The sequence below is a fragment of the Anastrepha obliqua genome, chromosome 1 (genome assembly GCF_027943255.1).
Source record: "Anastrepha obliqua isolate idAnaObli1 chromosome 1, idAnaObli1_1.0, whole genome shotgun sequence".
Taxonomy (NCBI): Eukaryota; Metazoa; Arthropoda; class Insecta; order Diptera; family Tephritidae; genus Anastrepha; species Anastrepha obliqua.
The window spans coordinates 123270984-123288215 of NC_072892.1; positions in this window are offsets into that span (position 1 = coordinate 123270984).

The window sequence follows — 17232 nt, forward strand, 5'->3', positions numbered from 1 at the left end:
CGAATTCTCCTTAATGGTCTCTATCGACCCAAAGCAGCGTCCGCGGATTACCAATTTAAGTTTTGGGAAAAGGCAAAATTAGCTGCCAAATCCGGTGAGTACAACACCATGGTAATCAAAGAAAACGAGTGGCATGACTTTTACTTTTGACCGGCGTTGGCGTGGTTTTTGGGTTTCGAATCATGCGGATAGCGCCATTCAGCCGCCTGTTGACTGGTTTGCATGTCAATCGCTGCATAAACGTTGGGTTTGAATTCACTTGCTTAAGCATGTCTTCAACCGCGTTCGTCGCATGAATTTTTTGAAAGAAATTCAACGAGTCGAGGGGAACGCGTCTCATGCCCAATTGATGGTGTAAAATTTTGCGAATTGATTCGTGAGAGACGTTAAGGTCACTTGTGGTTGACTGATATAATTAAAGGCCAAAAACAAGCTAATTGATATTTTCACGCTGAAACTCTGCGACACTATAGAGGGACGCGCGCTTTTTAAATCAACTATTCTCCATATATTTTTCACAGAATGTAGGTACGATTTCATCGTATGTTTGATGTGGCTTTTGTTTCACTTATGCAATATGCACTTGATCCCAGATGGTTGATTCTAGCCTTAATCGGGATAGGGCCTCCGTTAGCCGTACAGTTTGGGGACAAAGTGTGATAAAATATATAATTTTGGACTATGAGAAAATTTTTTGTGATAAAATGTATTTCCGAAATTAAGAGAATATCTATATTCTGGTCGAGCAGAAATGATATACGTTTCCTAGTTTTAAGAAATGTAAAATAAATTTTATAAAATTCCAAAATTGTGTTCCTAACTGTAGTCAACAATTAAAAAAAAAATATTTTTTCAGCCATCTTCTGCTCTCGCGGTACTAAGATTAGTCATAACAGCTGCGAATATAGCATTTTAGATATTCTCCATCACGGTCTGCTTGAACCAAGCTTACCTCGAAAATTTGCTTACCCTGGATTTTCTTGCTGAATGTGAATCAATGGCATCCTAAGGAAATTTTCAAGTCGAAATGAAAACAATTTTCAAAAAGAGCCAACGGGTCCTTTCGAGAAAAGTCGGTTTTAGTATCGGTGAAGTTGTTTTAATTGGTATAATAAAACAGATAACATTAATTTAGATATAAGAAAGCAAAAATTTCTAACCCTTTCCAAAAAAAGCTGATCTCAGTATCGAAGTTTGCAGTTTTTGTTTTTATTAATGCAAGCGTCGTTTAAAAAGTCCGTGCAAAAGCAGAGAGCTGGCACTACGGGCACATATTGAGATTATATTTAGTTAGTAGCATCTATTGGAATAACATATACTAAGTTTCAGCCAGACGATCTATTATCCTTTTGTGTGTGGCATGCGTTTGAACGCGTTAGTCGAGTGATTTTACTTTTCCATCACGACAACGTATCAGCGCACGTCTCAGCAGTTGTGATTGCTAAGTCAATGCAAATAGGGTTCCAACTCATTTCACATCCACCCTATTCTCCAGACTGGACTCCCTGGGATCGCTTGGACTAGTATTTTCTTCCCAATCTGAAGAAATGGCAAGAAAAAGATTTTATTCAAACGAAGAGGTGATTGCGGAAACGAATGGCCATTTTGCAGACTTGGACAAATCCTATTATTCGGGAGGGACTCGCAAATTAGAACAGTGTTGGACGAAGTGTATAAGCCAATAAGGAGACTTTGTTGAAAAATAAAAATTGAAGGTTTGCTCCAAGCAATTAAGTAGTTTTTACTTTTGCACTGAACTTTCAAGCGACCCTGTATACCACCAGTCTTAGTTTTGCCTATTGTTGTATGAAAGTGACACTCTTAGTAGCTCAATTATTAGTCTGCAATGTAATCTTCGGACATTATTGTATTTTATGAGTGAGGAAAGCAACAAAGGATGTGTCTCCCAAGGTACTTAACTCCCACTATCGTTGCAATGGCTAGCTGAGCGCTAGAGTAGCTGAGAGACGGACTGTTATACGCTGCGCTAAATAACTATAGCACTGGAACGAACAGACAAGTTTTGTAAGTTATAGCACTGGAACGAGCCTGACAAAGCACAAAATTTGACGCTTTCTAGTCAGGTTTTTGGTGAGAGAAATTGTGGGTACTCAGTTTTATTGTCGAATGAATTTTGATATAAAAAAAGTGCCAGTCTGAAGGGTTCAAAATTATGGTAATTTTTGACAATTTCTTTTTGGTTTTTTTTTTTTTTGACACTGTTGGGAGTTTTCTTTCACATACAAAAAAAAATAAGTTCAGAAAATCAAAGCGCTTTTTGAGGCATTTGAAATCTTAACAAATCTTAGTCTTTAACAAATTCAATCGTTTATAAAACTGCATACTCAGAATTTTTGAGAAAACTCCGATAAAAAAGTCTTCAGGAAATGAAGAAGGGGCTTTCGATTGGATAACGACCAACGGTGGCTAATTATACGACGAGAGCAGGGTAGCCGAGAAGAAGGTACTGAGATAATTCCACCTCATTCTCCAGACAGCGTCTGTCGTCGTCCTAAATCTCAGCGCATTGATACATACCGGACAATGTCCGTTAAAAAGATCCAACAAATTCGATAGGCGGCTTTGTAAGCCTTAGAAGTTCTCTCGAGCGCCCACGATTTATCTGAGCTCGGAACAATCTCTCTATCATCTCAATCTCTTCAGCAGTTCCCTATATGCCTCTGTAACCGGGAACCCAAATGAGCCTAATATCAAAGTATGCAGATGCAGTCGAGTGAGAAAGACGCCACTACCTGAAATATGAGGGCATACAATGACAATCATTGATTTTACAGTTTATATTAATGACATCTTTGAATAAAAGCAAACAAAAAAAATTAATACGAAAACTACAACAACGACTACACAGGTCGACACTGAAAATGATTCAAGCATCGGACCCGGCCTATCTTATAGATTTTTCATCACTGAATATGAATCTGACCTTAAAAAGTTTCCATCACGTCAAGATTTTGAAAAAAATTAGTTCAAAAAGTCAAAAAAACGTGTTTTTGACCATTTTTGACCAAATGTAGTGGATGAACCTGAGGTGATGGAAGCTTCTACCTAACCTTAAACTGAAGCCTGAACCTTCAGTTATAAGATCCAAATCGAAGATACCCTGAATCAATTGTAAATTTTGATGTAGCACAATTTTTTGAACTGCTCGCGCACGATTTTCATAGGTGCAGCCATGCAGGCTAGTTAGCCTTATCATAGTGGTGCGCTGACTTGTACCTTTTACCTATCATGTTTTTAGTTATTGGGTTTGCTTAGCACGATTCGGAATTATAAGATATATATGTTATCAGAACTGCACTTTACATATCTTTTGTGATAAAAAGTTCATTTTTAATTGACACTTCAACATAAATTGGTCAATCAATATCTTCGAAGTTTCTTTATCATCAGTTTTTTTCAGGACTACATCTCAATTTCTTAATATTAGAATCTGACCTTTACCTACATCAGATATTTTTCAAATATATAAGTTTTTTGGTTTTTATACTTTAACTGATTCCTCAGGTTTTACTATGCCTAGAGTTTGTAAAACGGATCCAAATTTATTCTGTTACATTTGTGGACAATTTATGACAAGAAAGCAGAGACGCACATTAACTCCTGCTACTAAAGAGTCATATGAATATTATTTTAGTTTAAAAATAATAAATTTTGATAAAAGTTGGACTCCAAACTTTTGCTGTAATCATTGTACATCAAATTTGTTTTTATGGAGACGAGGACAGCGCCCTTCCATGTCTTTTGGTACTCCAATGATATGGAAAGAACCAATAGATCATTTTACTAATTGTTACTTTTGTAGTATAAATACTTCTGGTTATTCTGGGAAGAATAAATGTAAAATCGAATATCCAAATGTATCTTCAGTGACTTACCTGCAAAATCACAGTGAACTCTTACCTGTACCAAAACTACCAAAACTTGCTCAAGAAGACGATTTAGTGACAGATAAATGTACTTATTTACAATCAGTGGATGGTTGTAAAGAACCAGAAGAAATGTCCGATTCTGATACCATTTCTGATCAACCAATTCTTATAAATCAGTCAAAACTAAATGATTTATTTAGAGATCTGAAATTATCAAAACTTCAGAGTGAGTTACTTGGTTCTCGGCTAAAAGAATGGAACATGCTTGAACCCGGAACTTTTATAACTCACGTTAGAAAGCGACAGAGAAATTTGGAATCGTATTTCTCTATGAGTGGTGAACTTGTCTACTGTAATGATGTTGACGGCCTTATGATGGAATTAGGAAGAGAACATAAGCCATGTGAATGGCGTTTGTTCATAGACGCATCCAAAGACAGTTTAAAGGCAGTTCTTCTGTTTAATGGAAATTTATATCCATTTGTCCCTGTTGCTCACGCTGCTAAAATGAAAGAGACATATGAAAATATGAAAGTGCTTCTAGATTGTATTAACTATTCAAACTACAAATGGCAAATTTGTGCAGACTTAAAAGTTGTAGCAATTGTACTTGGCTTGCAAACTGGATATACGAAGTTCTGCTGTTTTCTTTGCGAATGGGACAGTAGAGCAAGAGATAAGCATTACAAAGTTAAAGCGTGGCCTAAGAGAAAGGAATTTATTCCAGGAGCCAAAAATGTCTCAAGTAAACCTCTTGTTGATTCAAATGACATCATTTTACCACCACTTCATATCAAACTTGGCCTGATGAAAAATTTTGTAAAAGCCATGGATAAAACTGGTAAAGGATTTCTACATTTAAAAGAAAAATTTAAATATCTGAGTGATGCTAAGTTGAAAGAGGGCATTTTTGTTGGTCCAGAAATTCGCCAAGTGTTAAAAGATGAAGAATTTCAAAAAAAGCTCACTGCTAAGGAAAAAGCTGCCTGGATATCATTCAAGGAAGTATGCGCGAATTTTCTGGGTAGCAGACGATCTGACAAGTACAAAACGTTAGTTGCAAATATGTTGAAAAACTATGAACGCTTGGGCTGCAACATGTCCTTGAAGATACATTTTCTTGACTCGCATTTGGATTTTTTCCCACAAAATTGTGGAGACGTTAGCGATGAGCATGGTGAGAGATTTCATCAAGATATAAAAACTATGGAGAAAAGATATCAAGGAAAATGGAATCCTAGCATGCTTGCTGATTACTGCTGGGGCTTACTAAAAGATGATGATTGCAATTACTCTAGAAAGTCACAAAGATTAACCTTCCCAAGTCTGCCGAATAAAAATCAAATTTTAGAAAATGAAAGTACTCAAAACTAAATTCTTTATCCTTTGTGTGTTTCTTCTTATTCCTTAAAACCTTGAGAAAACTTACAAAGATTAGAAGCATCCGTGAAACTTGTAATATATTTGAAGAACAAATTGTGGATTCAAAAAATTCAAACAAAGAAGGAAGAAATTCCTTTCTAAGGAATAACAAAAAATTACCACAAATGCGAGAATATTAATAAACAAAAAAAAAAAAACAAAAGGGAAAAAAAACAAACAAAAAAAATTTTTAAAAATAAAAAGAACAAAAAAAAACAAAAGTGGAGTGTAAAATACTGACAGCCTCCTCGTGGCACATTCTGGGGTCGTGAATTTAATAAATTTATTATGCACTAAAATATTGGTTCATCAGCTAATGTCAGATTATAAAACTTTATTACTACTGTCAAAAATTAGTCTAATATAACTATATAAATTCATCTTTCAATAGTTGTTCGTGAAGTAAAAAGTAATTTAGATCACCATATTGGTTTTGCCTTTTTAAATTATGATGTCATATTTGTCTTCAGCGCATCATAAAACCAAACATTGAAAGAAATTTTTAGCTGACCCAGCTAACCGTATAGCTGAATTGCGATTAGCTTGAAATTAAGGTGTAACAGTTAGAAATATGTGTCTTTGGTAGAAATATAGCTAATAGCTAGAAATATTTCTAACTGTAACAACTAAATTTCTAGACAAACGAAATTCTACATACAATTTTTGACTTTCCTTTAATTCTAAGACAAGCTGCAAAATCAAATTTTTATTTGATTTTATTAAATTTTTATTTTCGCCATCTTGAATCCGACACTTTCAATTTTGAAATTACAACTTCCGAATCGTGCTAAGCAAACCCAATAACTAAAAACATGATAGGTAAAAGGTACAAGTCAGCGCACCACTATGATAAGGCTAACTAGCCTGCATGGCTGCACCTATGAAAATCGTGCGTGAGCAGTTAAAAAAATTGTGCTACATCAAAATTTACAATTGATTCAGGGTATTTTCGATTTGGATCTTATAACTGAAGGTTCAGGCTTCAGTTTAAGGTTAGGTAGAAGCTTCCATCACCTCAGGTTCATCCACTACATTTGGTCAAAAATGGTCAAAAACACGTTTTTTTGACTTTTTGAACTAATTTTTTTCAAAATCTTGACGTGATGGAAACTTTTTAAGGTCAGATTCGTATTCAGTGATGAAAAATCTATAAGATAGGCCGGGTCCGATGCTTGAATCAGAAAAATAATCATTTTTTGTCGACCAGTGTAATCATTTTTTGTCGACCAGTGCTATCAGTCGTGTTGCACATTTATTTCACTTAGTACCTGGGAGCTGTAGTCACTATGAGGCGTAAGAAAAGTTCAATTTCACACATTTCCGCCTAAGCGCCCACACACACACATACACTAAAACAATTCATGATGATCAGAAAGAGGAAGAGCAGATGGCAGCGATGGCGGCAGAATGAAGAAATGCCAGTTGAAATTACTTGTATATACAACGTCAAGTTGCAATTCATTTGAGCTGCTATATGAGTGCATAGATACGAGATTTGTTCAAAAAATAACGTGAGTTTTCAAATTTCGCGGGCTACGTACTTGACTTTCGATTATTATTATTTTTTTTAGGTTGGTACACTCGTCTTGAAGATATGTTCACGGTTTCAGTAATATAGCATTTTTAGTTTGTTTGAGAGAGTGCTCGGCGATTTTCTGCTATCGACTCTTCTATCTTCCATTGGAACGATTGGGCTCTGGTTTCGATGTCATAACCACATACCCATGATTCGTTACCAGTTGTGACACTTTTAAGCAAATCTGGATCATCGTGGAAGTCATTCAACAATTCCTGAGTAATGCTCATACGACGTTGTTTTTGGTCAAAATTCAGCAATGTTAGAATGAACATCGCTGCTAGACGCTTTATGCCGAAAATGCCCGAAAAGCTTACAAAGCATTAGCCAACCGATATGTCGACTTCCTCAGCAACTTCTCTACCTGTGATTCGACGATTCTCCATAACAATTTTCTTAATTTTAATCGGTTGTTGGTGTACTGAAAATCGCCGAACACGCAAAACACTTGACTTATTTATGCCTCTCACAAACAAACTAAAAATGCTATATTGCTGAAAACGTGAACATATCTGCGAGACGAGTGTACCTACATAGATAATAGTAATAATCGAAAGTCGAATGTACGTAGCCCGCGAAATTTGAAAATTCACCTTATTTTTTGAACAAACCTCGTACATTAAGTCTTGTAAAATATTTACTCTCGCACGCATCTCAGCCGGCGTTCGCTTACTGTAAGGAAATGCTGCGAATTGTGGCATCCATGGCATGGTTGCATGCTGTACAGCAATGTAGCAAATAGCTTGATGACGAGAGTGCGAACATATAAATTTCAAAAGCAAATCTACTGACATCCAACGAGATTAGTTCTAACGCATGGGTAAGGGATCGCGGGCTGGTAGCAAAGCGACAAGCATTTGCGCCAATAGAAATCACAAACCAGGCAAACCAACTCGTGCAACTCAAGAAAGGCAAGTAACCTGCGGGGAAAACTGGAACTAGTGAAAACATTTCTGATTCAGAAATAGTGAGCGCCAATTGGAAGCCACTAGGTGTGACTCTGAAAAAGAAGATGCAAAGAATCAACGCACTCGCAAATTACGACCGTGGGATTAATTCACAATTACAGCTATTGATATTTGTAAGCACATTTAATTTGATCTTAGGCTTCAATAGCACAGCGCTACTTGCTACAAAGCCAATCTTTATTTGCGATCTTTTTCGCGAAAAACGAGTAATCGACTTAAAAGATTATGCCCATTTACCGCCAAGAACAGCGTTTTAATCCCATTTAGAATGAAAATGTTACATATTTTAAGGCAAGGCTTACAGTTTCCAATAAAAAAATTATAGAAAAATGTTGAAGTGTTTTTTTCATATATGTAGTAGATCCTTTGAGCTTATCATGTAACGAATTTCTCATGAGTCTTGCGAGCTTCTCTATACTCAATCGAAGTATCGATTCACGAACACTTTGGGGCATACCGCAAACATAAAATAGTTGCTGCTGCTTCTTAAAAAGTATATTTTTCGAATTGAGGAATATTGACTAAAAAGTAATGGAAACTGTCTTCGAAAAAATACATAAAAACGTCTTGTAAATATATCCAATCTCATAAAAAAGACCGAGTGCAGGAAGACTAGACTTGAGGTTATGCTACAAAAATAAAAAAAATTGTACCTATTGGTGCTTACGCCAATTCTGGGTGTTTGGTCGAGCTCCACCTTTGTGTTGTGCGCACCTATAGTCTTATGTCGTCAGAAAACGAATGACCCTCAATCGGCTAGGGACTTCACGGACTACCTACAAATGAAGAGAGCCTACATATATAGGTATGAGCCAAGAAGAGAATCGGCATTGTTCGTTCGCCCACTGGCAAGACCGTTTTCATATTTTCAACACTTAAAGGCAGAGTTTTTTAGGCGTCAACAATAACTAGCAGCTTTTGAGTTAACCAGCCCCGTGAGGTAATAACTTTTTGGCAATTCCGCGTGGAGATTGGTAAGTTGAACAAAGGTGTTTAGTACGTAAGTACAGCTGTGTGCTGCAAGCCATACATACTGCTATGTCGGTTTAGCAGTACTGATGAGAGTTGCCTCTTCACGATCGTCATCCCAGAAAAAAAAGAGTCTTATGCTGTACTGATGGAGGCAGAGGCGTACTGCGGCTGCAGAGATGGCTGTCTTCTCACATGATTTATACATTGGGTATTAACAAGCAGATGTTACTTTGAATCTATTGTAGTCGGACCAGTAACGGACGTTGAGTCTAGTGCTCAACCCGTCTCGCGACGAAAGACTTGACGGTAGTACCGAGCGGATCGGTACATTGACGGTAGGAGGTTTAGCTTGGGATAAAGTCCCATACTGACAGGGTGAGATTTTCTAACACGGAAGAGCGACGACTGATCAAATATTCTGCAAAGGCAGAATATCAACCTACACGTGCGGTTTAGGCAAGCATTTGACAGCATTAACAGAATGAGTAAACCTGTAATATTTGAGCAATGTGGAATCCCCAAAAAACTGACGCACAAGGTAATGAAGACTTTGCGCAATACCGAATCGAGAGTTTTGGTGCAAGACAGATTATCTGAGGCTTGCTAAATACAGACTGGAGTTAGGCAAAGCGACGAGCTTTCCTGAACCGTTTTTAATCTTTTACTGCGCTTCGCAATAGACGAAATAACCGATGCAAAGAGAACTGGGCACATAAAGGGTGACTTTTTAAGAGCTAAAGGAAAGTTTTAAAAAAAAAAACACGTAAAATTCAGAAAATTTCATGAACTTTTTATTTTAATCGATAGTACAGTCCATATAATTTAATGTTTCAAGATTATTTTATGCAAATGTTGCCCGGACTGCGCTTTAAATGGTCCATACGGTTATCGGCCGGTATCTCACATATAAATGCTTTAATGTTGTCTTCCAATGCGTTAATTGAAGCAGGCTTGTCTGAATAGACAAGAGCTTTAACATAGCCCCACGAAAAATAATCTAAAGGCGTTATATCGCACGATCTGGGTGGCCAATTGACAGGTCCCGAACGTGAAATAAAATGTTCACCGAACTCGCCTCTCAACAAGTCTATTGTTACGCGTGCTGTGTGGCATGTGGCACCGTCTTGCTGAAACCTCATGTCATGCAAGTCAAGCTCTTGCATTGTGGGCAAAAAAAAGTTGGATACCATTTCACGGTAGTGCTCACCATTCACAGTTACGTAACGATTCGCAGCATCTTTGAAGAAGTACGGCCCAATGATAGCTCCAGCCCATAAACCGCACCAAACTGTGACCTGTTCTGGATACATTGGTAGCTCTTGGAATTCTTCTGGCTGATCTTCACTCCAATATCGACAATTCTGCTTATTTACGTTGATCCAAAAATGAGCTTCGTCGCTGAACACAATTTTTCGATAAAAAAGTGGATCTTCGGCCAACTTTCCAAGAGCCCATTCACCAAAAATTCTGCGTTGCGGTAGGTCGTTCGGCTCCAATTCTTGAACCAGCTGTATTTTGAAAGGCTTCACACCTAAATCCTTTCGCAAAATTTTCCACGTTGCTGAGTAACAGAGGCCCAATTGCTGCAAACGGCGACGAATCGATAATTGATGGTCATCATTAACACTGGCCGATGCAGCTGCGATGTTTTCTTCGCTTCGCACTCTACGCAAGCGTGTTGGTGGTTTGATGTCCAATAATGTAAATTTGGTTCTAAATTTAGTCTCAATAGCTCGAATAGCCGCTTCAGTAGGTGGATTAAACTGCCCATAAAATGGAAGAAGTGTGCGATAAAGTTTCTTAACAGAACACACATTTTTATAATAAATTCAATGATTTGCAAGCGTTGTTCGTTTGTAAGACGATTCATGGTTAAATTATAGACCAAACTGAAGATGTTTGACAGTGAAACAAAACACGAAACGTGCGTCAGCTGTTTAAACCAACTGTTTAAAAAGATAATAGCTAAAAAATCACCAGTTACTTAAGGGGTTATATACCTTGTGGTCCGGTAAAATTAGCGAAAGTTGGGTTTTTTTTAAAGATATGTAGCAATAATTTTATTGTATAAAAGTTTTTATTATTGGATATAACAATGTTTAAAGAAAAAAAGGCTTTGTTTGTGTAAAAATATTTAAAAATGGCGGAGTTATGGCGTTTTCCCCCAAGACCCTTTTTTTGGAAGAGGCTTGCGGTGGACGCGATTCAAGTCCACCAAGTCAACTGAAATCAAAAAATCGAAAAGATTTCATTAGTATAGGGTTATATCTTCTTAGTGAACGATCAATATATTAAATATTTTGATTTTTGTGAAAATAGGAACATGTTTTTAAAAAACTCCACTTCTACAGTCCTAAAATTGGCATTAAAAAATTCATATCTGCAAAATAAAAATTTATACATAAAAAGTTGATCGTTCACTAAGAGGCGACATCAATTACGAACAATTTGAAAAAAAAATTATAAAAATCGGTTGAATACTTTTTTTGCAATCGCGTCCACCGCAAAAGCATTTTTGGAAAAACACGTTTTTGAGATAATCGCGTTTAAAGTTTCAAACGCCGCATGAGGCCGTACGCTCAGGACGTGACGACGCACAATTTAAAACGCTGTAACTTTCGATCTATTGCTCAGATCTCTATGAAATTTTTGGAAAATGTTCTCAAGGGATTGTACTTTACGATAAAGAAATAAAATTTATTTTGATTTTTTTGAAAAACACAAGGTATATAACCCCTTAAGAGAACAACACAAATATACGCGTACGCAGATGATATTGCGATAATCACCAAACACCTTAATGCATTATCAAATACTTTCTGTGGCAACTGGTAAAATTGGATTGAGAATTAATGAGGAAAAAGCAAAATATATGTTGATGTACAGAAAAAACGATGTGGTGCCTGGTACAATTAAAATCGGGGCATATGAGTTTGAAGCGGTGAAAACTTTCACGTATCTGGGGCTTAAACGAAGCTACGACAACGCAATGAGCATTACAATCGACGAGATAATACAATCAGTAAATAAAGCATTCTGCTCACGTATTAAACTCTTTAAATCGAATCTGCTGAATAGACCTCGCTGTATAAATCTATAGTCTGACGAGTTCTTTGCTACGAATCGGAGTCCTCAACAATAAGTGAGAAAGACAAAAACAAACTCCAAGTATTCGGGAGAAAAATTTTAAGGCAAATCTTCGGTGCAGTCAAAGACAACGGCGAATGGCGCATAAAATGGAACCATGAACTAGACCAACTTATAAGAGGGGAAAATGTTGTGCAGTCCATCAAAGCTAAAATATTAAGATCGCTAGGCTATATCATGAGAATGGAGCCCATGAGAGCTCAACGAAAAGTAAATGACGCTAAAACATTTGCAACGAAAGCAAGAGGAGGACCAAGGAGTTTTCAAGTACACCCCTTTCAATCTACAAACTACGTGGTACAAGTAGCATTGTCACTTCAGCCAATAGCCGATGGGTTGATAGCCTGATATGTACCGATACAAAAAGAATTTGGACATAATTCGATGTCAGGCACCCAAAGGCGCTACTCAATCGGTCAAGGAATAATGTCTCTTTGCCTATCAAATATTGAATGTAACTCATTTCAACTATTGCAGAAGCTGCAAGAATGAGGAGGGAGAAGAGTATGTTAGCCATCTTCTTTGTCACTGCCTGGCATGCCAATAGGTTTGGATACCTTTGTATGGTTGGCACTTAAAGCAAAATGGGTTAACGAGGAGTAGCAGGTAAACTGCTACTGTGGTATCAGAATGGATCGGCAATGGTCTAAGTGATTGGTTATAAGACCAACTGCTACTTCCATCTAACCTTCCTATATGGAAAGGAGAATTAGTAATGATTGCAAATTCCTTAGAAACCTACCAGTACGAGACGAGTACATTTCCTTACAGGGTATACACATCAGAGCACGCATGTAAACTCCTAGCAATTCTTCAGATTGACAACATTGTAGAAGGATGCGGAAGCTGCATGTCAGACTTAGTACTGATGCTTTAGCTGTAGCTGTCGATATCGATGCCAATGCCATTAGTGGCATGCGAACGGCAGCATGTCACACGCAATCAACTACACAAATACAAAACGAACAATAAGACAACCGCAGCCGAGGAATGTTTATGAGCTTTTGCTGTCTGTCTCCATCCTTGTCAGTGAGTGCGTAACTGAGGTGAGAGTGTGTGTGTGCGAATAGTTTGATCTGCTGGTACGCACGCATACGAGTACGAGTATAAGATTGTTCGACTGCGCTGTTGTGCCAGATAAGCCAGTTGCGTAGCAAGCCATTATTCGCAGTGAATACAAAATCGACAAATAACAAACAGCTCCAGGGAATGCAAGAAAAATTATGTTTACGCACAATTCCACAAAATCACAAGCAATAATGAATGATGATGTTGTCTATCGATATACGCATTCCAGCTTCATGCTATCAAGTGAGTTTGCTCATAGACCCCAATAAATCTAAATTATTAATATTATTTACTACTTACTACCTTTCAACCTTATTCAGACAGAGAGTGAAACACTTCAAATTACTGTAGTCGAAGTTCTAAGCATTAGAAATTCATTTGTCCTTTTAGCATTCATTAAGTAGGGGAAAGGTCTATTTTAAGTCGTAGATGCCATTAGTTTTGCTATGCGCTGAATTAGCTGCTTTATATTGGCTAACTAGCGAGAAAAGCTAGACAAAATATATCTAAACTCTTAGCAGCAGAACCAAGGCTAAATCATTAAAGGTGGAGCCACTAGACCAGCAACAATGTTCTGTACTTTTGATAGTCAAAGCAAAGTATTGACAAAGTAGAAAACAAAGAATGAATTCGCCTTGTTTCATTCTGGGCTGACAGCCACATGGTCACGGCGAAGGGGGGAAAAAGCCAATTGTTTTACCGATACCATTAATAGATTCGCCTTGAGTAAAACCGTGCGTACAAACTATTTCCCTTAGCATTTATGTCCATATATGTAGCGATGCTGTGATTATAAAATAAAGGGTTTTCTAATAACAGATTTTTTATGACCGGAATTGGATGATAATGATCTGGGCAACGTTTATTTTCAACAAGACGGCGCTACGTGCCACACAAGCAGCGAAACCATTGATCTTTTACGGGAAAAGCTTCCGGGCCGTGTTATCTTTTGAGGAGGTGATCACAATTGGCCACCGAGATCTTGTGATTTAACACCTTGTGACATTTTTCTTTGGAGCCACGTGAAAGGGAAGGTCTAAGCCAACAGCCCAGGGTCGATTCAAGACTTTAAAGATAGAATTCGTGAGGCTATCGTGGACATAGACCAGCCACTTTGCAATTCGGTTATGGAAAATTTCATGAATAGGATATTGTCCTGTAATCGTGGTCGTGGTGGTAATTTTCATCATGTTATTTTCCCCTATTAACAGCATACCCTCCTCTTTATAATGAAATAAACATCTGATGTAAATTCAAATAAAAAAATAGCATTTTTCTTTGAATATCAAAATAACACATCTTATGGGAAAACCCTTTATTAATAGCTTACGTTAAAAGGAAAAATTTAGTTTTTATTCAAATTTATAATATAAAAGTATATTAATATTAATACCGATTACCGTGAACGCGTGTGATCGCTTTGGTGTGTCATCGCAGATGGAAGTTTATTCGTTTTGCTATAGCATTAAATAAATAAATAATTGGCGCGTACACTTCTGTTAGGTGTTTGGCCGAGCTCCTCCTCCTATTTGTGGTGTGCGTCTTGATGTTGTTCCACAAATGGAGGGACCTATAGTTTCAAGCCGACTCCGAACGGCAGATATTTTTATGAGGAGCTTTTTCATGGCAGAAATACATTCGGAGGTTTGCCATTGCCTACCGAGGGGCGACCGCTATTAGAAAAATGTTTTTATTAATTTTGCTTTCACCGAGATTCGAACCAACGACCTCTCTGTGAATTCCGAATGGTAATCACGCACCAACTCATTCGGCTACGGCGGCCGCCAACCCATTCGCCATCCGCCAACCCCAATGCTGTAGCATTGCTGACCTAATAAAAGCTACGATTTCGAGACTCGAAGTTTATTGCATACAAACAAAATAGTTAAATATGTTAAAAGCCATATATGTGCAGGGTTGCCACATATATTGGGTTAGGGAATAAGTTCATCGCGTTTTTATAATTTCTTTTATTTTACAATGATTCGTTTGCTGTTTGGCAAAGGGTAAGTATTCATTCGATTGAACTCTTTCTTCTCTGCAAAACTGAATTTAATTGTGTTTTAGAGTTATTTAATTTTTTGTCAGTTTTGAGGCTTAGAAAGCTGCCGAAGCAGCCCGGGACAAATACGATGTGTATGAAGAAGGTGTCATAGGTTAGTCTTCAGTACGGAAACGGTTTGCTATGACACCTCCCGCAGCGGAAGGCCTTGGAAGGAAGGAATTTAATGAGGAACGTCTCAAGTCACTTTTGAAGGAGAACGGCCGTCAAACCAGTCATGAATTGGTAGTCTATGAACTATGACCATAAAATGCTTCTCAGTCACCTTCATTCAATAGGATAAATGAATTCCCGATAAATTGGGACCCAGCACTCAGCTCATAAGCTCAACAAAAAAAGTTATCTTTCAAATTGCTTTTCACCATCTCGCCCGAAATCGTTCAACATGCGGTCATAAACAGAGCTTTTTGTATCGATTCGTAACAGGAGACGAGAAATGGTGCCTATACCTCAATGTGAATCAAAGAAAGGAGTGGATGGGTCCAGGAGTTACGCCAAACCGAGAGTCAAGACGGATCTTCATCCAAAGAAGATCATGATAAGTGTTTGGTGGGACTGGGAAGGCATGGTGCACTGAAAAATGCGCGAAAAGAATACCACCGTCAACAAGGAGCTCTGCATTGCTTAGCTACACCACATGCATGGGGTTATTCGACTGAAAATACCTGATCCACATGGTCAAACCATACTCCTTCACCACAATATCAGGTCCATTGTTGCACAAGTCGTCAAAGTCGCACTCCAAGAGCTCGAATGAGAGGTCCTTCAGCATACGCCGTATTCTCCGAACCTTACACCGACCAATTATCATCTTTCCCGCTCCTTATCAAATCATATGAAGAGCGTTAGCTTCGGTAACAAAGAGAACCTTAAAACCTTGCTCAACAGCTTCTTTGAGACCAGACCAAGCGATTTTTGGCGGAATGGCATCAACAAATTGGACGAGAGGTCGAAAGAGGTTGTAATTTTAACTAATTATAATTAATTAATTTATTGATATAATTTCTTTTTTATTTCCCAACTTAATATGTACAATGCCCTGAGCAGATCCATAAGCCATGTTCAAGTTCTCTGATAGTTAACTTGCGGTGATTGACCAACTTTTCTTTCACTTTAATGGAATTTTCATCAGTTTTCGTTGTCGACGGCTGCCACTACATTCATCATCCTCGATTGACTTACGAACTGCTCTGAAGCGTTCTTTCCAATCGAAAACGTCTGTTTTCTTGAAAATATTATTATCGAATCAGTTTGTCCACATTTTTAAGCTTTTCGCACCATTGAATCCATTTTCAATGCAAAGTTTAACACAAATTGGTTGTGAAAATTCAAATAAATGTTTAAACTGTAAAAAATCCAATGTCAAGCAATGACGAAAAAAAATTTTGGTAGGAATACTAATCACAGATGTAGTAATCTAATAAAAAAACCTTACTCATATAAGTTCACTTAGAGCGTTACCTGGCGGCTGCTTCGGGAACTTGTTGATCACGGTGGTATGTCGCCGTTAAGCTCATACAGTTCGTTGCTCCATTACCTGCGATACTCTACTTGCAAAGATCCAAAATTTTTCCGACGTTTCATCGAATGTTGTCATCGTACAAGCTTCTGAGCTATACATTAGGATGGGCATGAAGAGATCTTTATAAAGTGTTAGGTTTGTTCGTCGCGAGAAGACTTTACTATTCAATTGCCTACTTAGTCCAGGGTAGCTTTTGTTGGTGCGAGAGATTTTCCCTGTATTTCAAGGTTGACATTATTATCTGTTTTTTTTATTGCTTCCTATCTATGCCAAAAAGAAGGACTATCGTTTGCAACCTGCCACGGAAATTTTTCCAGGAATCTGGTCATCTTCATCTTGGTTAAGTGAGGCGTTCTAGCAATTATAAATCTATACACAACATATTAAAATTACGTGTACTCAAATATTCTGAAGTGGTTACGTGAGTCCATTTGCACATATAGTATATTTGTATTTGCTGAGAGGCAAGCTCGTCCTAAACATACTAACCATTTTGCTCCTAGTGCTACGTATCTACTATATCGCATATTTTTATATATACGAGTATGCATGTGTCGATATTTGGACAGCCACTTAAGCACCTTTGAGTCAATTTTCTGTTAATT